The 19,657-nt window shown below is 42.7% G+C and overlaps 1 long non-coding RNA gene across 1 annotated transcript in view; it reads left to right on the top strand.

Annotated features, from left to right (window-relative positions):
* LOC311595534 overlaps positions 1-15,224 on the top strand; it is a 415,275-nt gene extending 400,051 nt beyond the window's left edge. Inside the window, exon 2 of the long non-coding RNA XR_014778477.1 lies at positions 15,157-15,224. This is a non-coding gene — a long non-coding RNA (uncharacterized lncRNA). The remainder of the gene's footprint in view (positions 1-15,156) is intronic.
* Positions 15,225-19,657: the final 4,433 nt, after the last annotated feature.

Consider the following 19,657-nt stretch of genomic DNA (forward strand, 5'->3'; position numbering starts at 1 on the left):
CCACTGACCTTCCCTGGTCTAAACTTTTATAGGACAATCAATGCTGTTTTTGCAGGTTAAAAAATCAATGCAATTTAAAGTATATATATATGCCTAAGGCTGAATTCAGTTAAGAGGTCATCAATTTGCAATACTATTTTATATTGGCCCCCTAGTATATTGTCTCCTAGAATGAAGGTAGATAAATTGGGAAAATGGGTCTTTCAGGTGATGACGAACATGCTGCACAGATAAACACTCATGCCTATGCAGGTTCCAGTCCAGGGATGTGGTCTTCTCTGACTCTGGACTGAGGCCTGACCACCTGTGTAGTCAAGCCTTTCCATGCAGGATGGCATGTTGTATGGTGGTGCATACACCTTAATCCTACAAACATGAGTTTGTAGCAGACACAGCTACTTCCAGCATCACTTTCCGTCCAGGTAAGTATGAGTGAGACCTCAGTGAAGCCTTGCTGATAGTCCATCGGAACAGTCTGAACCTGCCATTCAGTGTGGACCCTGCCTGCCACCTCTGTAAGAGACTGGGTTCTGGAAGAGCAGATAGCCTCACTACCTTAAAGCTTTCAAGGACATCCCCACCCCCTTCAACCCTACTCCCTGCTGCCTACGATCTCAATTGCCATTCACCATGTCACCTAACATGCCCATAGATTGCCGGGCTCAGACATCCTTGATGAACTATTCTTCCGTCTACCACAAACCCAACAGAATTTTCCCTTTGTTTAATTAGGAGTGCAAAAATACTGCTATGTCTTACAGAATGCTGTAAGTGGCAGGTAACATTATAACACATACAGTATCTACTACACACTGGATGCTGTTCTAAGCATGTTGGATATCACCGCTCATTTGGCATTTTAGATTATGAAATGCTTCCGTTTTAGATTCAGGTAAAACCCCCAAAGTGCCGTAGTCTGCCATATGTTGCTGATCTAATGCCACAAGCTAAGGTGGTTTCTAAACAACAAAAAAAAAATTTGTTTGCCTATATTTATTGAGTCTAAGAAGTCCTCCAAGGGTGGGGTGGGGGGCATGCATCTTGTGAGGAACTTCTTGTCGCGTCATTCCATGGTGGAAAACATCTTGTGAGGGAGAGGGAAAGGACCAGACTCAGCCTTGTCTCGTGAATCCATTCCTGAAGAAATCCATTCCCGCAGCCATTCCCCCATCCCTAGGTCACAACCCACTTAAGATCCACCTCTCGGCCCGACTCTGTTGGGGATTAAACTTGAAGATACATTCAAACCACAGCACGAAGGTAATTTTCCAAAATCCTTGGCATGTGATGGACAGAGTTCACAGCGTCTGCACTCTGCTGCTTCAGAGAACACATCATAAACTCCCCAGACAATTAGGGCCAAGCCGTTCCTTTCTTTGGTCATGCTTTTCTTTCAGAGAGGCAGACGAAGGAAGCTCAGTTGTTTCTCCAGTTTTTAATGAGGCAAAGTCTATGTCACAGTGATGGCTCAACCCCTGTTAAACTCCACACTCAGGCCCTGGACTCCTCAGTAGCCTGGGGACAGGGGTGTGCTTAGGGCATTGCTGCAGTGGTGTCTGGAAGATTTGTGTTTGGCCTCATTTTCATGATGTCTGGGTACTCTGTGATGTGCGTCTGACAACTAAAGGACTGGAATGCCAAAGTTGGGCTTAGGGCTCTAAGGCCAAGAGGGAAAGATGGAGCGTCAGATTCTGGTAGACAGTCATAAGGTCCAACACATGTCACCACTGTGTATTGACAAAGGGTCTCAACTTTCTACTTAATTATTTCCAAACAGCGTCCTTCTTCTGGTCCCGGGGGCCTTGTGAGTAAGTTAGAAGAGGAGAATGTTTAGACCACAACTTTACATTTATTTCCTGTAACTGGATCCTTCTCCAGCACATGCTGTATGCATGGAGAAATGTGAGCAATGTGCAACATTGATTTGTACTATGTAAATAAATGTTTAAACTGGAATTTCCTAATCCTGAGTTGGACTAGCTTTCTATACTTTATTATTGATGACAAAAGAATCAAAAAAGACCTGACTCTTCTCCTTCTACCCCCGTCCCTCCCTCCACTTTTCCTCCCTATGGCATATGCATGTTCGCATGTTCTGTGGGCCTACATGCATGTAACAGTTTATGTACACATTTGTGGACATGCATCTGAGGCCTGGCACTGATGTTGAGAATCTTCCACCATCACTTTCCCCACCATTGTCTGAGGCAGGTTCTTGTATTTAACGACAGAGCTCACAGATTAGTTTTCTGACTAGCCTGTTTGCTCCATAAATCTGTCTCTGCTTCCCAAGGCTGGACTTGTAGGCATATCACCGTGCCCACCTAGCATTTCGTTGAGGCCTGGATATCTAAAATTCTGGTCCACTTGTTTTGACCAGCCCTTTAAAAACTGAATGGTCTCATGAGGCTGGAGAGATGGCTCAGTGGTTAAGAAGCACTGACTGCTCTTCCAGAGGTGCTGAGTTCAATTCCCAGCAACCACATGGTGCCTCACAACCATATATAATGTGAGCTAATGTGCATTGTATAGATTAAATAAATAATTAAAAATAAGCTGAATGGTCTCTCTAACTCCTTTTTAAAAATTTTAATTTATTATAATCTATCCAGATTACATCCCAATTGTTATCCCCTGGCTTGTATCTTCCTGTTCCTACCCTCCCTCCCTCTTCAGCCCTATTCCCCTCCCCTAGACCTCTGACAGAAGAGGACCTCCTCCTCCACAATATGACCCGCAGCCTATCAGATCTCATTCAGATAGCCTGCTTCCCCTTTCTCTGTGTGCTGGTGAGACTCCCCACCAAGGGGAAGTGACCAAATTTGGGGGCAGTCACCAGTCTAATTCCTTTCTTCATCAATGAAAAGTCTTTGTTTCAAATGAAAATGGGGGGGGGGAGCGGTTGCAAAATATGCTAAGTTTTTAAAAAGTCATCCTGTGCCTATTCAGTCACTAAAGACTCTAAGTAAGAAACAAAAGATAGTCCCTTCGCCCACAACTCTGAACTAAGCTGATTGGTCTGTGCTTAAGGCAGTTGTGGAGCAGACATCCAGAGGCATCAGCACCCAGGCAGAGTGTTCTGTCTTCCTGTCAGTCTCTTAGAAAGAAAGAAGCCTTTCTTGATCACTGCTTGACTCCAGTGAGGTCATGTACTCATCCCTAAACCATCGTTGATGAGAATATGATTGTTAAGCTTTCCTCAGGCTAAGCAGGACGTGACTCGGCCCTGGATACTTAGAGGATGTTTCAACTGTGGCCGAGAACTAAGTTTGCATTAGGATGATAAAAGAGAGTAGTCTGTGTTTCTTGCTTTACCTACATTTTGCTTGGTTCTCCTTCAGGCCTCTCTGGTCCACAAGTATGAATCTGTGGGCCATGGGGCAGGTGGCAGGCAGTTGCTAGCACTCAAGTGCTAGCTCTCACAGACAGTCTTGGTTTTGGATGATTTTCCTTTAGGTACAGGAGCTGAGCTGCCAAACAAAAGTGAAGGAGTAATTTACAAACCTGTCACATTTGGTTTTCTTATTTTACAACAAAGTTAATTAGGACTTAATTTGAGAACAGAGATTCTAGTTCTCACCACCACCCCTAACATTCTCTCTCTCTCTCTCTCTCTCTCTCTCTCTCTCTCTCTCTCTCTCTCTCTCTCACACACACACACACACACACACACACACACACCATTCTACACACAGCCCCACCTCCTGCATAGAAAGATGCCCCAGAAATCATAGTTTACAGGAAAGAAGAGGGACAGCCCTTCTACCCAAATCAAGGAACTGTAACTCCAGAGACTAAAAAGAAATATATAAAAACAAAGACAGGAGGGCAGGAGCTGGATGGGTGTTAGGCAGGCCATTTGGTGAAGCCTTGTAGACCAAAAATGGGAAAAGCAAGGATGCATTAGTCACTACCAGGGAGAGAATGACACTGTATCAGGATCAAGGAAGATCCCTTGACAGGATGAGCCTTAGACATGGAGTCACGGGCTTGGAGCTACTGAAGGCTTTAGGTCAAGAAAGATCCTTGCCTAGATCTCAGGAAAACAATGTGCTTTCTGAGTCTTAGGGAGGTCTAGTTGCAAAAGGGGTCTATTCTCCCTGCTTTCACACTGTGTCCACTCACGGAGAACAGAGTAGAGTTTCCCAGGTGGAGAAGAAGACTAAAGAGTAGCCACACTTCCCTGCCCTTCCCAAGTTCTGCCTGGAGTTCCTACACAGTGACTAGCACTTTTACAGGAGAGAGGAAGAAAGACTAACTGGTCACTTTTGGGGGGGTCTCTGATCTGAAGGGACCGGCTAGGGCTCCACCCATCACATCTCACACTCAGAATCTCCGGGTAGGAAAAGGTGTTTTGTAAGAAAGATGTCCTACTAGCTTGCTTTCTATGATGTGATAAAGACCTGGTCAAAAATAATTTTAAGGAGGAAAGAGTTTATTTGCCTTATCTATCACAGTCTGTTGAGGGAAGCCAAAGCAAAACCTAAAGGTAAAAACCTGGAGGCAGGAACTGAAGCAGACGTTCTTGTTTCTTTCCGATGAGGCTTAGCCTCAGAGGCACGTGAATGCCACACAGCCACCCCTCTCCCGGAAACCAAGACCGCTCCTGACTTTTCACTGCAGCAACACACTGGTAATCTATGCAACAGTCCTCTGACTTGGGTAACTGGGATGTTCGAGAAAACATGGAGCTATATTTCCAGGCCAGCTAGAAGAACTTGCTTTGTATCATGCAAGATTGGACACATAGTAAATATGAATGGAAGGCAAAGTATCTGATCTCATCCGATTTCAGTGGGAACAGTTTTATGGGCTCTGCGGCTCCTTCCGCGTACTGGGCAGGGCTCCTTGTGTATTTTTCGTCTCACCAGGGTCACCACGTTTTAGTTTTAAGCCTTTGCAGGTGTAAGTGGCAGAGCTGTTGTCACCTAAACAAAATAGATTTATCCCAAGGGCAACAGGGTTCCCAAGTGATCAGGAGTAGAAAGTGAATTCAAGTTCAAGGCAGGCAGGACCAAAGCCTGCTGGCATCAGATGAGCCTGAGAGCCCAGTAGCATGGAATGATCGTGCGTGCTGCAGGGGTACACGGAAGGGTGCGAAGCACCACCAAGCTGCTGGGTTGACTGGCTCCTAGTTTGGGCTTCCTTGGATTAACCCTATAGCACTGCAGTCTAAATCCTTTGGTGGCCAGAAACAGTAGCCGGTTGAAACCGGCTTGCTTACAAATCAGGATTACTGGGAGACTCCAAGAGTCGATCCTCGTGAAGGGCAGGAAGGGAACCGGCAGGCCACTCTTGATACCTTAACTCTCAGAGTGTCACACCATTGTTCCTCCGCTGCTTCCGTTGCAGGCTTTCAGCTTCCTTGCTCACTCTGGCTCACTTTGCGCCTGTCATCCAACTGGCCCAGCTTCCCGCACACACTCCAGATTCCCGGGCCAGGTGTTATGGGTTTCTGTCACTGGAATAACCAAATGTGGCTGATGCAGATGTGGGAAATGCCGGCAGCCTTATCTAGCTGAGGCCAGTCAGCGCACCTGTGATTTAGGACGTTCCAAGGGTTTTAGCAGCCCTGTGATAGGAAAGGGAGTGGTGTAAGGGGGGGGGGGGAACCCCAACTATGTAGTTTTTAAAATTACAGATGCGAGCTAGAAATGTCCCTCTTTTCCTTCGGCAATCCCAGTCCTCCCTGGCCTACTTTCCTAGCCCGTCATTTGCCATGGTCTGACATAGTCTATGTTTGTGTACGGAGTCTTTTTAGTGGTTTCCTTCCCCATTCTGAAGATACTCAGAAAAGGCATGGACTTAATTACTTTACTATTCTTATCTCTAGACCCAGAACATTGCACTTTCTATCTATATTGGGCACTTGCTCTATAAAGACAGGCAGATGGGTGAGGATGGGAGCACCAGGTCACCGCCCACTACCATTTTGAGAATACACCTGTTTCATCCTTTTGACTCCACTCCTCATTTGTAAGGAACCACTGTCAACCATCCTTAAATTCACGGCAAAGAGCTGAGCCTCGGATTGGAGACTAGTCACCAGAGAAATCAGCCACATGACCAGTGGGGTGGTAATTTAAGGAGGAAAACTGGCCAATGACCAATGATTGTATCAGGCCTGGCTATAGCATAAGATTCCAATATAAATGTCAGTGACAAAGTCCAAGGAACTTCAAGATTGGTTTGATAACATTGCTCTGGAAGTTCTGTTCCCCCACCCCCACCCTCCAATGCCCATGCTGTCTGTGTATCTCTTCCTGTGTTCCTGGGATATATCATATATGATGAAATCATACATATCTTGAATTCTGTGAGTTTTAGCAAACTGTTAAACCAAATACAAGCGTGAGAGTGAAGGGTCGTGGAAACCTCAGATTTGCAGGCGTTGGGGCAGATACAGGAGTAGCTGGTGATGTCATTGTGGTTTTGAAAGCAGAGCAGCCTTCTAGAACTGAACACTTAGCCTGTTGGGCCTGCCTTAGCAGCAGACAAGTGTCAAACTGAATCTCACGGTATCTACTTGGCACTCAACTACAAGAGAACTGGTAGAAAAGGATGAAATTTAGGGGCTGGAGAGATGGCTCATCAGGGGAAGAACACTTCCTGTTTTTTCAGAGGACACCCGCTCATTTTTCAGGCATCTACATGGCAGCCCACATCTTCTTGTAACTCTGCTTCCGGGGTGCAGTGATCTCATCTGGCCTGTGTGGGCTTCTGCACGAGTGTGGGATACATCAATTCACACTCGCGTGCACACGTAAAAATTATGCAATCTTCTAATACCCAGTCATTTTTACAGAGGAGATGCTGGAAGGAAATGAGGAGAAAATTTATACGGATGTCACGAGAACATAGTTTCCAGCGGAGGAAAAGTAAGTACAGATACACCAAGGGAAGGAAGTACTTGAAGTGTTTCAAAGAAAGCAAGGAGGACCAGCATGGCTAGGCTCCAGGTGATGGATGAGACACGGATGAGATGCCGTGTGCCACAGAGCTGACTTGCTGGTACCTTTCAACCACACAGCCAGGCATGCTGTCCCATAGTCAGAGAGCTCATAGATCAAAGGCAGGGGTTACACAGTTTACAGAAGTGGTTCTGGCCAACACATAGTACAGGGAAATGGAGTGGATGAACACACTTCACAAGTTTTGCAGCGTGCAAGGGTAGCACGCGGTGCGCCTCTGTGTTGCACACTCATTCTTCCTGACAGTGTAGTTACGGGGCCACAGTAGAGGGGTGAGGAAAGCCTTCAGTCAGCACCCTTTTGCTCTACTGAATGGCCCGGTCAGGGTGTAGTGTTGGTCTGATGAGCAGGTTAAGTTTCTTTACATCTTCAAGGTAGGAGGCAGTGGGTGTGTGCACAGTGCTCACCAGTGAGTGGTTAAAATTAGACCTTAGAAATACTGAGTATTTTATGCCCTCATGTATATTTAGAATACAAGGAATATGCAATCCTTCATCCATTTCATGTATATTTAGTGTATCATAAATATTTAGTGTTGACTTGGGTTATTTTTTTTTTCCTATTTCTTTCTATCTAGGATCATATACCTATGCTCTACTTACTTTGTTCCTCTGACATTTCCCAGGTGACTAATTTAATTATCTCTCTGCTCAATACATTTAAATGTATATCCATCAATCTAATTTACTTTGTTCTCTTTTGCAGGAGAATTATATATTCTCTATTCAAAACTATCCATTGTCTGATGTCCAAGAATTGGGTGGAAGCTGGGTGTGGTGGCGCACACCTGTTACCCCAGCACTTGGGAGGCAGAAGCAGGAGAATCTCTGTGAGTTCGAGGCCAGCTTGGTCTACAAAGAGAGTCCAGGACAGGCAGGACTACACAGAGAAATCCTGTCTTGAACCCCTCCTCCCTCAGAAAGAAAGAAAGAAAGAAAGAAAGAAAGAAAGAAAGAAAGAAATTGAGACGGGAGGTGGTTAGGATAGTGAAATATTAACTATGATCTTGTAAAATTTTTTCCTTTTTTTTTTTTTTTTTTTTTTCCTGAGACAGGGTTTCTCTGTGTAGTTCTGGCTATCCTGGACTCCCTTTATAGACCAGGCTGGCCTCAAGTTCACAGAGATCCACCTGCCTCTGCCTCTGCCTCCCAAGTGCAGGGACTAAAGGCGTGCGCCACTACCGCTGTATTTGTTTCAAATGTTGCAGCTGCTGTCTGTGTGGTTCAGTCTTCTCCATACCTGTGAGCTGAGCAAAGGCAGGAAGCAGGACCCAGGGTAGAATCCGGGGCTTTGTAGAGTGGTGTCACATGGAAGGCGACTAGAACGTGGCTTGGCCCGGGGTGGCGGGGGGAGACGGAGAAATGTGGTTAATGAATATTAATTTTACTTGTCTGCCTACCAGCCATTGTGATTTCCACCATGCTAGTAAGAGAAAAACAACAGGAAGCATGAGATAAGGCAGCCTTCCCAGGATGAAAAGGAGAGGGCAAGGCACTGCCTGAACAAACACATTCATCAATCTCAGAGACGGAGACAGCTAGCTTGCGAATTTTAACGAGGGAGTTGGAAATGTAGGAGACAAATTAATACCTTTAAGATCAAGAGACAGAGCCGGGCTTGGTGGCGCATGTCTTCAATACCAGCACTCAGGAGACAGAGGCAGGCGGATCGCTGGGGGTTCGAAGCCAGCTTGGTCTACAAAGTGAGTCCAGGACAGCCAAGACTACACAGAGAAACCCTGTCTCAAAACTAAACAAACAAACAAACAATCAAGAGACAATGTTGCTTTTATTAACTTACCATTCTTTGCCCTTAAGTTGATTTATCCCGATGAGGTACCTTAGTCTAGTTACTCCTTGTAAATGCCTTTGGGCCCATTTGAATAGATTTTGAATGATATGCAAACAAATATTTTACCTGTACCCTTCCCATCACCTCAGTAAGTTAGGACAGAATACTGAAGTATCTTCTACTTTGTAAAAGTATTGCAGTTTCACTTATGAAACAGGACAACTCTGAAAGCTTGTTTGCATTTCTCTGGAAAAAAAATAATTTCAAAATGATTTTGGGGGTCACCAATACGACTTAGTGTGTTAAGAGCTTTCTGAGTTTGACCCCTGATGGCCACATGGTGGAGGGAGTATGAACACATTCTCCAAATTGTCCTCTGACCTCCACATGTGTGAAGGGGTATATACACATTATAACACATACACACAAATCATAAATAAAATGTTTTGTAATCCTTAAAAATAATGTCAGACCAACAAATATGGTGTTATTCCTTTAAGTATATCTCCGCACCCTGGGGAGCTATACCAAAGTAAACTAGTTTTGAATCCCATTTAATTTTCTACAACAAAATGAATTCCAGATGGACTAAAGCTTTTAGTGAAATTTAAAGTAATAGAAACAAACATGGGCGTGTTTGCTTATATTCCCATTGGAGTGGTATTTTGTGTAAGGCATAAGATTCAAAAGCCATTAAAAAATGGATGATTTAGTCACATTCTAAAGAGACATTTAAGTTGAATTTAGGAAATAATGTCCTAAGTAAAGTCAAATCCCAAACAAAAAACTGAAGAAAATTATTTGTAAAGTGTTTCTTAGGCAAAGGACCTATGTTCTCCCAAGACAGGGTTTCTCTGTGTAAGCCCTTGGCTGTCCCTGAACTTATTTTGTAGACCAGGCTGATCTAGAACTCAACTCATAGATCCACCTGCCTCAGACTCCCGAGTGTTAGAGTTAAAGGCATATGCCACCATGCCCAATTGCACAACAAGTTCAAGCCCAGCCAGGCTACATAGTGATGCTGTCTAAAAACAACAACAACAACAACAAAAGCATACTAAACTTCTTTGGACACTTGCACTCACATGCACATACCCACACACAGACAAACATATATACATAATTAAAAATAAAACAAATCTTTAGAAAATATATAACTGGGCCAGGCATGGTGGCACACCCCTTTAATCCCAGCATGGGAGGCAGAGGTGGGCAGATCACTGTAAATTCGAGGCCAGCCAAGTCTAGGACAGCCAAGGCTACACAGAAAAATCCTGTCTTGAAAAACCAAAAAAAAAAAAAGAAAAAAAAGAAAAAAGAAAAAAGAAAAAAAGAAAAAAGAAAATATATAACTAAATATATAACTGTATATTGTAATTTTTTTTGGATAACCATCTCACTACCTAAAGACATTGTACAAAATATTCATTTTGAACAGTGGAAAGACATTCAAATTTTCATCAGTGTGGCCTTGTCATGTGCAACCATAATATACCATATTGGTAAGAATGAAAGGAATCTCCATGAATTAACATGCCATAGCAGTCACAATATATTGTTAATAAGTCTGCTGGATTCTGTGTATAGGGTACAAGAATAAAATCTTATTTTTCTACATAGATAGATATATACTTATATGTTTGTCGAAGTGTTACACATATTTGAATTTGTAAATGAACACATGCATTTGTGCAATATATTTATATTTGATAGAAAAATCTGGAAAGTAAAGGCCTCAAATTGTTTATTACTACTTATGATGACTTTAAAAAAAAAGTGTGGGAAGTACCCAGAGAAGGAAGAAACTTTTATTATCAATGAATATAATTGTCAACCACTTAGTTCTTTTAATTTGATGGACAAGAATCACTTTAAAAGTAAACTGACTTGTTTCCCACCAATATGTGGCATGTTGTAACTGCATCGTCTTTCTCTTGAAACCACTCTCTACCAAACTCACCTTCACACAATTAATGTAGTGTTTCTTCAACGGACAGAGACTAGCTATTCGTCCTGGAACTTGTCAGTGGTGTTAATTTAAAATACACTTTACAAAGTCTGTTCCTTCCTATTAATTAATGATATTTTATTTTGGGGGATAACATGATGTGCATCATTTCTCAAGCTTCATGAAGAAATGGCTGAAATCAAAAGTAATCAAGCACTGAAGGGGACCCAAGTGAACGGATGCCTTCATTAGTACCAGAGTCAGCGCCTTCGTGTGGTACTTCATATCCCACAACAAAGCACAGGCTATTGTGAAGACATATACGTTAAGATCTTTTAACATATGTCTTATTTGACTTTGAAATGATGGAGAGGAAGGCTCACTCACTTACACTGCAGATGTCCTCATCTGCATTGTGGGCTTTGGAGCTCTTGGAAGCAGAAAACACACAGGGCTCCAGTGTTTAGCAAGAGGGAGCTTGGTAGTGTCCACAGTGGTACACAAACTTTTCTCCTCCTCCTCCTCCTCCTCCTCCTCCTCCTCCTCCTCCTTCTTCTCCCCAATTTGCCTTCCCAGGCCTACAGTGACCGACTATAACAGCACCCAGAAGCACTCTTCAGCAAGCTGTTTCAGAAGAGCAATGTACCATTTTCTTCTACCTCAGACACCCATCCATTTTCCTATGACACTGGAAGCGAGGTTGTATTTTTGGTATTTTGTCTTGGCCTGGAGTATCTTTGTCCGAATGTTACTTTTACACAGGCTAGAGAAATAATTTTAGAAACTTTATCTAAAAATTGATTTCTTTGAATAATAAAATTTAGCCTATTTTTGTTTATGGTTCTGAAAGAGCTTATTTCTAGTTTATTAGTTTGGTGTGTGTATGTGTGTGTGTGTGTGAGAGAGAGAGAGAGAGTATGTGTGTGTGTCTGTGCCTGTGTGTGTGAGTGTGTATGTGAGTATGTGTGTGTATGTGTGTGTGTATGTGTCTGTGTGTGTGTCTGTGCGTGTGTGAGTGAGTGTGTATGTGTGTCTGTGTGTATGTATGTGTCTGTGTGTGTGTGTGTGTGAGTGTGTGTGTGTCTGTGTGTATGTATGTGTCTGTCTGTGTGTGTCTGTCTGTGTGTGTGTGTCTGTGTGTGTGTGTGTGTGTCTGTGTGTATGTATGTGTCTGTGTGTGTGTGTGTGAGTGTGTGTGTGTGTGTCTGTGTGTATGTACGTGTCTGTGTGTGTGTGTGTGTGTGAGTGTGTGTGTATGTGTGTGTATATGTCTGTGTGTGTGTGAGTGTGTGTGTGTCTGTGTGTATGTACGTGTCTCTGTGTGTGTGTGTGTCTGTGTGTGTGTGTGTATGTGCTTTACTTGTTTTCATGCACATGATTCCTCCGATAGCTGCAAAGTCATCTACTGTGTACACATATTTTGTATTTTTGTGTAGAAATGTTTCAGGATTCTTTTGCATGTGTTAAAGATATACTCCTTCAAGGGGGACTTTGGTTCATACCTAGAGCGAATACTTTGCACACATAAAGCCCCGGTTCAACACTGAGCACTACAAAAGAAAAACAGAGGATCACTCACACAAAGTCTATCTCATACAAAGGTCACTTTACAGAAAAGCTGCTGGTCTTCTCTGTCCCATGCTATTATCAGAGATAAATTACTTTATACGATCTTCCTTCCCTGTGTAAGGTCCTTCCTCCAAGTTTAATGTCATCTTTTTCTTGTCACATTTATAGTGCCAATTACACTTTTATGACCCATTTGCTTTATGGGTGTAAAGCACATGCTTTTATATTCTATTTCCTATCTTCTTATTAACATTTTTGTTTAATTCTTTATGTAAGTTTTATATACACAAGTAAATATATATTTTACATATTTTTATATATTAATATATAAAATATATATTTATGTGTGTGTGTAGATCTGTCTGTTTGTGTGTATTTAGTGTGTCCATTTCTATGAGTTCACTTAGGCGGAAAGGCCATCAGGTGTTTTCTTCCATCTATCAAACTCTTATTGGTGTTAAGACAAAGTCCTCCACCGAACTTGCAACTGGTAGGATGGTGGCAAGCAAACTCCACTGACTCTCCTGTCACTGTTTCCCTTGGCCCTGATAGAGCTGGGTTCACAAGCACGTGTGGTCACTCCTAGGTTTTTAGTTTGGATTTTGTTGAGACAGTCTCTCTATGTATCCCTGGCTGTCTTGAAACATCATAGAATAGGATTGGTTCAAACTAACAAATATATCTGTCTAGGTATACAACACCACGCCTGGCAAAACTAGCTTCTAATATGGGAGCTGGAAGCCAAGTCTAGGTCTTGCCAGATGTAGTGGCACAGCCAGCACTCAGGAGGCAGAGGCAGGTAGCTAGCTCTCTGAGTTTGAGGCTAGTCTATTGCCTACAGTGAGCCCAAGGCAAACCAGAGCTACATAGATCTTGTTTCACAAACCCAAACCAAACAGAAGAAATCAAAAAACAAATACAGCCCTCATGCTTTCTCATAGCCCTTGATTTTTATTTAATTACTTTTTAAGATATAAGCAGGGCGTAGTGGGGCACACCTTTAATCCCAGCTATCCGGAGGGAGGCAGAGGCTGGTGGATCGCTGTGAGTTCGAGGCCAGCCTGGTCTACAAAATGAGTCCTGGACAGCCAAGGCTACACAGAGAAACCCAGTCTCCAAACAAACAAACAAACAAAACAGTTTAAGATACAATAAAAACTATCTTCCATGCTTCAAAAACAATCTTATTTTTAAAATGACTCATTTTATTTTACAATACAGATTATTTTTTATTCTTTAATCTTCATAAACTAATAATAGTATGTTTTAGTGCAGATTGTTCTGACTTAATTTTCCCTGGCAACTTAATTCATGTGTGTGTGTGTGTGTGTGTGTGTGTGTGTGTGTGTGTGTGTGTGTGTGTGTCTCACTGTCCCACATGCTAGTCAAGACCTCTTTGGCTGATCCACACTCCCCTAGTCCTTGAATATACAGATTTATTTCAGTTACCTCAGGGAAGTTCATTACTGCTCATTTGAGAAACTCATTCTGTGCTTGTTAGTTTTGTTTGTTTGTTTTTTGTTTTGTTTTGTTTTTGTCCAGTTGATACAAACTAAAGTCACCTGGGAAAAGGGAAACTGTCTCCATCAAACAGACTGACCTGTGGATATGTCTCTCAGGTGTTTTCTTGAGTAGTGACACGTGTGGGAGGGCTGTTCCCGCTGAGAGCAGTGACACCCCTGGGCAGGTGGCCCTTAATGTATGAGAAAGCAGGCTGAGTAAGTGGGGAACAAGGCCACAAACAACGTTCCTTTGTAGTTCTGCTTCTGCCTTTGCCCACATGTTCCCCTGTGTTTTCTTCGTTATAGACTCTAAGCTGTGAAATGAGATTAACCTCTTCCTCTTCAAGTTGCTCTTGGTTTTTGTGTTTATCATAGCAATATAAAACAGACTAGGACATATCTGTTGCATCTTTCCTTCTTTGGAGGGGTTCCTTCTGTTCAAATGGGCGTCTTTTCATGTCTATATCTATTAGATTAATTATGTCTTTAAAAACTAATATTTTCTATAAAGTTCTCATTTCATGTGTGAGTGTATGTGTGTGTGTGTGTGTGTGTGTGTGTGTGTGTGTGTGTGAGAGAGAGAGAGAGAGAGAGAGAGAGAGAGAGAGAGAGAGAGAGAGAGAATGAGAGTGAGAGAGAGAGAGAGTATGTGTACGTGTGTATTGAAAGAGATTTCGTCTCTCAAATGTCATGCATTTGACAACTGACCAGACCTTGAGCTCTCTATTTCATTTTGTTAGTTTAATTTCAACTATTTTCAACAACGTTTCCTTTTAGGTTTGTGATATATTCCATTTCTGGAACTCCTTTACCTGTCCCCATCTGCCACCAAGCTCTGTCTGTGGTATTCTCTTCCCTTGGTTGTTTGATCTTAACATTTTGTTTTGTACCCTTCCTTTATGGAAGTAGTTATTTCATTTCTTCTTCTTGTTCTTGTTCTTGTTCTTGTTGTTGCTGTTGTTGTTGTTTTTGTTGTTGTTGTTGTTGTTGTTGTTGTTGTTGTTGTTGTTGTTGTTGTTCTTCTTCTTCTTCTTCTTCTTCTTCTTCTTCTTCTTCTTCTTCTTCTTCTTCTTCTTCTTCTTCTTCTTTCTCCTCCTCCTCCTCCTTTCCATCTCCCCCTCCTCACAGGAATTATTTTTATTACAAATTTAGTCCCATTCTCTGGTCATATTTTATTAATTTAAAAATTTGCTATTAAGATTTTATAGACTTCTGACATTTCTAGGATACATAATTTACAGCAAACTCCCTGTTCTTCTGGCTCTTAGAATCTCTCTCTTTCCACAATGTTCCGGGAGCCTTAGGTACAGGAGTTGTGTTGTGCATGTTATCCTTGGAGCTGGGCTCCACAACTCTGAATGTTGGTTGGTTATAGTTTTCTTTCTTTCTTTTTTTTTTTTTTTTTTTTTTTTTTTTTTTTTTTTTTTTTTTTTTTTTTTTTTTTTAGACAGGGTTTCTCTGTGTTAGCCTTGGCTATCCTGGACTCACTTTGTAGACCAGGCTGGCCTCGAACTCACAGCGATTAGCCTGCCTCTGCCTCCCAAGTACTGGGATTAAAGGCGTGAGCCACCACGCCCAGCAATAGTTTTCTATAACATTCTTTGCAAAGCAAGTTTCCTTGAGGAAGGGAGAGGAATACACTCACCTGTGAGAATTAGGACAGAGGTTTCAAATGTAGTTAATAGTGCTGATGCTTCACACAGCAACAGCAACACAGTATTAGCTGTGCTATATGTGTTGACTGGGTTGGATTTCTCTAGGACACTTATTTCTAGGATGTTTCTGTCCAATGAGTAGTAGGCAAGATAAAATCCTAGGCTTAGTCAGTCACTCAAAGGGCCTCCCTGTGCTGCCTCAGGAGCACTTGCTTCAGCAGCTGTCTCTGCGCTGTGCAGTCTCACCTCCTCTTTTCCGAGCCAGGAAGCAGCATCTTCACCCAAGAGTGGCTCTGCTGGACCTCAGCGTTCAATAATCATAGTGTGATTTTTAAATACAGCTCCCTAGTTTATATTTCAGTCTTTTATGACATATCCATATGAATTTGAGGTCATCTATCTGAAAGCACAATGGTAAAGCAACCTATGTTTGCCTGCAACTTTAAAAAATGCTGATGAAGGAAAACACCATGAAATGGTACAGCACGGAATGGGAGAATTTTGGATACATCAGTATTTAAGCTCACCAATATAATGGATATTTCCCAATTTTCAGACTACTCTTTCATACTAAAGCCAACTTATGACAAGGTGTTGCACGAACATGCAACTATTCCTCTTTGGATCACAGAGAGACTACATGAAAGTGTGTTTTCTGGAGATCATTAAATGGTAGAGCTGAGGTAGCACAAACATAAATAAGCTTAAAAAAAAAGCCAAGAGAAAAAAAGGAAGAACAACACTATTAATTTCGTTCATCGGTGATTCCCATCTTTTATTACTATTGTTGTTTAGTTTTTTTTAAAGACAGCTTCCTCCTAAGTAGTCCAGGCTGGTCTGGAACTCAATGATCCTCTTGACTCACACTCCCCAGGCCCTGGACTAAAAGGCCTGAACTGCCACATCCAGCCTCCCCTACCTTTTAAATATGCAAGTGCATACTCTGAGTGTGTTTGAGCTAAAAACTCTTCTAGGATACAGCAGAGGGCTGATGTGGACAGCCCTCTATAAGACTATAAAAGCCCAAGTCAGACAGGTCGACGTGGACAAGCATGGGCAGACGAGGGCACCAATGGCTACTGGGCATGCCTGCTCCACCTAGACCGATTTATCTAGGTCTCGATGGGCTCAGTGACTGATCTGGATCCGCAGGTCATGCTTTATCATGTTTGATTTTGATCCGTATTTGCTTATTGCGCTATTGTGTAATTAGGGCAAAGTGAGAGGTTCGATGAGACCAAGACTGTTTATCTGCCATCTGACTCACATTTCTGTTCTCCGGCATACTCAACTAAGTTCCACCTACAGTCATTTTTTAAGATAAACAGTAATTCAGCTGAAGAGACGGGTGGCGCTTAGGACTAAGAATCATCACCACCCTTGGCTAGGAATAGGAAGTAGGCAAGGAAAAATTCGTTCTAGGCTTAGCTAGGCACTCAAAGGTCCTCCTGTGGCCACCTTGAAGGCATTTGCGAGTAGCCAGATGGTGGCCCACAGGACCCACTGGTGTGTCTTCCCAAGGGAGACCTTGTAGCGCCTCAGCTGCTGTTGCCACAACTGGTCAAAGTTGGAGTAATCATTGTAAGAGGAATCTTCAGTGAGTTGTTCTGAGGCTCACAGCTTCTGAATAGCTCCATTTTAGCCTTGTGGTTTTTCAGCTCAACTGACTTTTCTATCCAGATCTCTCAGGTTGCTTTCACCCGTACTTGGTACACAATCAGATGTGGGAAAGTCTCTGGAAACCTTCCCGGAAGGTGGTCATGCCTCTTTGTGCAGATCTGCCATTGGTGGTCAGAGAGATCCAGCGCTGCATATGTGGCTGTAACCACACTGCCCAGTCTCCAGTTTTCTAAACCATTTTCAACAGTTACCAGTTTTCTGATAGCTGATTTTGGGGTGGAAGGACAGACATATTTTCTCCAGACACAGAAATAGCACCAATTTGAGTGCTGGGCATCAGAAGTTATATGTAAATTTATGACTTCGATTTTGTCTTTTATTAATACCTGAGGTTTTATCTTGTCTCTCTCCTTTTCTTCCTTTCTTTCTCTATGTCTTATAAAAGTGAGTTTTAGCTGGGTATGGTGGTGCATGCCTTTAATCACAGCACTCAGGAGGCGGAGGCAGGTGGATCAATGTGAGTTCAAGGCCAGCATGGTCTACAAAGTGAGTCCACACCAGCCAAGGCTACACAGAGAAACCTTGTCTCGAAAAATAAAACAGTGATTTTTAGCATTTATTTATTTATTCTGGGTGTGTGTGTGTGCATCTGCGTGTCTGTCTGAGTGTGCATTCACACGGATATCCCAGAATTCCTGTGCCATGTGGAGGTCAGAGGACTAGTTGCAAGCATCAGTTCTCTCTGTCCAATGCATGGGATCTGGGGCTCAAACTCAGACCACTAGGCTTATTGGTAAGCACTCTTACCCACAGACATTTCGCCAGATGAATTTTAAAAGTATTTTTTATCTTTTTATGCAGTTAACTTTTTTCAAATCATGAGAAAAAATTTTAACTTAAATACACTCAAATGAACATTTCCAAGGTAAATGTTCTGAAATACTTTTTCTTGGGCAGTCACTTTAATGTCTAAGAATTTCCTCTGATCCTAACCATAAAAGAAGTTGCTTTATTATGCATCAATTTTCCTCCTTAGTGATCACATATATTCCTATATAAAGCTGGAAGATCAAAGCAAATTTGGTATTCGTCAGCCGTATCTTCAATCTGAGTGCTTAAATTACACTTTGCACAAAGTTGTGGCTCAGAACACTCATTTTCTTACGCCAAATAGAAGACTGGGCATCACTCTTGCTGCCTCGTTTTGGTTCTCTGCAAGCAAAGTTGGCTCTGGACCATCCATCGTTTGGACAGAACAGCGATTTGCACAGTTTGTGCCTGCAAAGCCCAGCGATGACAAAGAACTACAGAAGAGGAATGCCCCACCCCAGAATTACTTGGAGAGATAGTGCTTCTTTGAGAAGCACTTGCCTATGCTCTTGGTGTATCTTATTATCTTCTGAGTGCCTCTTTCTCTTAAGGCTCACGCTAAAGCTTTGTATGAAAATATACTTATTAACCTCAATTTAGCCCCACAAGAAAGAAAGAAAGAAAGAAAGAAAGAAAGAAAGAAAGAAAGAGTTACTTTAAAAAAAGTAAACCTAGAAATTTTGCACTTAAAGTGAAATTGGATAGGTTTTCGTGTGTGAGTGTGTGTGTGTGTGTGTGTGTGTGTGTGTGTGTGTGTGTGTGTGTGTGCGCGCGCGCGCACATGCACCCCACAGATCAACTTCAGGTGCCTTCTATTTCTACATCTCATATTTTGAGGCAGGACCTCTCACTGAACCAGGAGCTTGCTGTTTCAGCCAGGTTGGCTGGCCAGGGAGCCTGTGGGATTTACCTATCTAGACTTCCTCAGCTCTGGGGTGCCTGGGTTCTGGGCTCTTGTCCTCTTGCTTCCAGTCAGCATTTTTAGCTACTGAGGCATCTACCCAGCCCCACAGAATGACCTTTCACTTTAAGAAAGTCTTTCTAATCTCCATGTTAGTGGTTGAGCTCTAGGCGTGTGTGGTCCCTTCTGACATAGTGGGCAGTCTTTTCCGTGTTGTGACCACACAGGCAATTTTCTGAAGAAACAATCTTTAGATGTAATTGGACCCCAAAGCCCCCGTCCAATAGAAAAGATTAAAAAGCTTTACGAATATCTTTAATGTGACAGTCATTTGCTGTTGTCTCTGCCTAGCACCCACTTTTCCTTTTGGTGTCTCTTCCAGCATTTCGGTGACAGCTTCCCTCCCTCCATTCAAGCTTAGTGCAGGTCAGATAGGGAAGGAGCCCCACCTGTTTTCAGGAGGAGCACAGAGATTAGATGTGGCTAATAAGCAAACTGCACTTCTGACCTCAGGGGCTGGCTGCTGCAGGAGGATGCAAGTTATTCACTGAGGGTCTGGAATTTGCTGGAACATTGGGAAGGAAGCTCAGTCCTCTCAGAGAGGTAGTTGGATCGACCTAAAGATCCAGAGGATTCAAGGGATGCCATTTGTTACTTTCCAAGTTTAAGTCTGTCTTATAGGATCCTGTCTCTGGTTGGTTAGTTGGTTGTTGGGTTTTGTTGCTGTTGTTGTTTTATTTTGTTTTTTGTTCTTGAGACAAATTCTCACTCTGTGGCCTAGATGTGATCCTTCTGCCTCAGCCTTTCAGGTGCTGGATTACTAGTGTGAG

This window comes from Acomys minous (assembly GCF_964271855.1).
Source record: "Acomys minous genome assembly, chromosome: 4".
NCBI lineage: Eukaryota > Metazoa > Chordata > Mammalia > Rodentia > Muridae > Acomys > Acomys minous.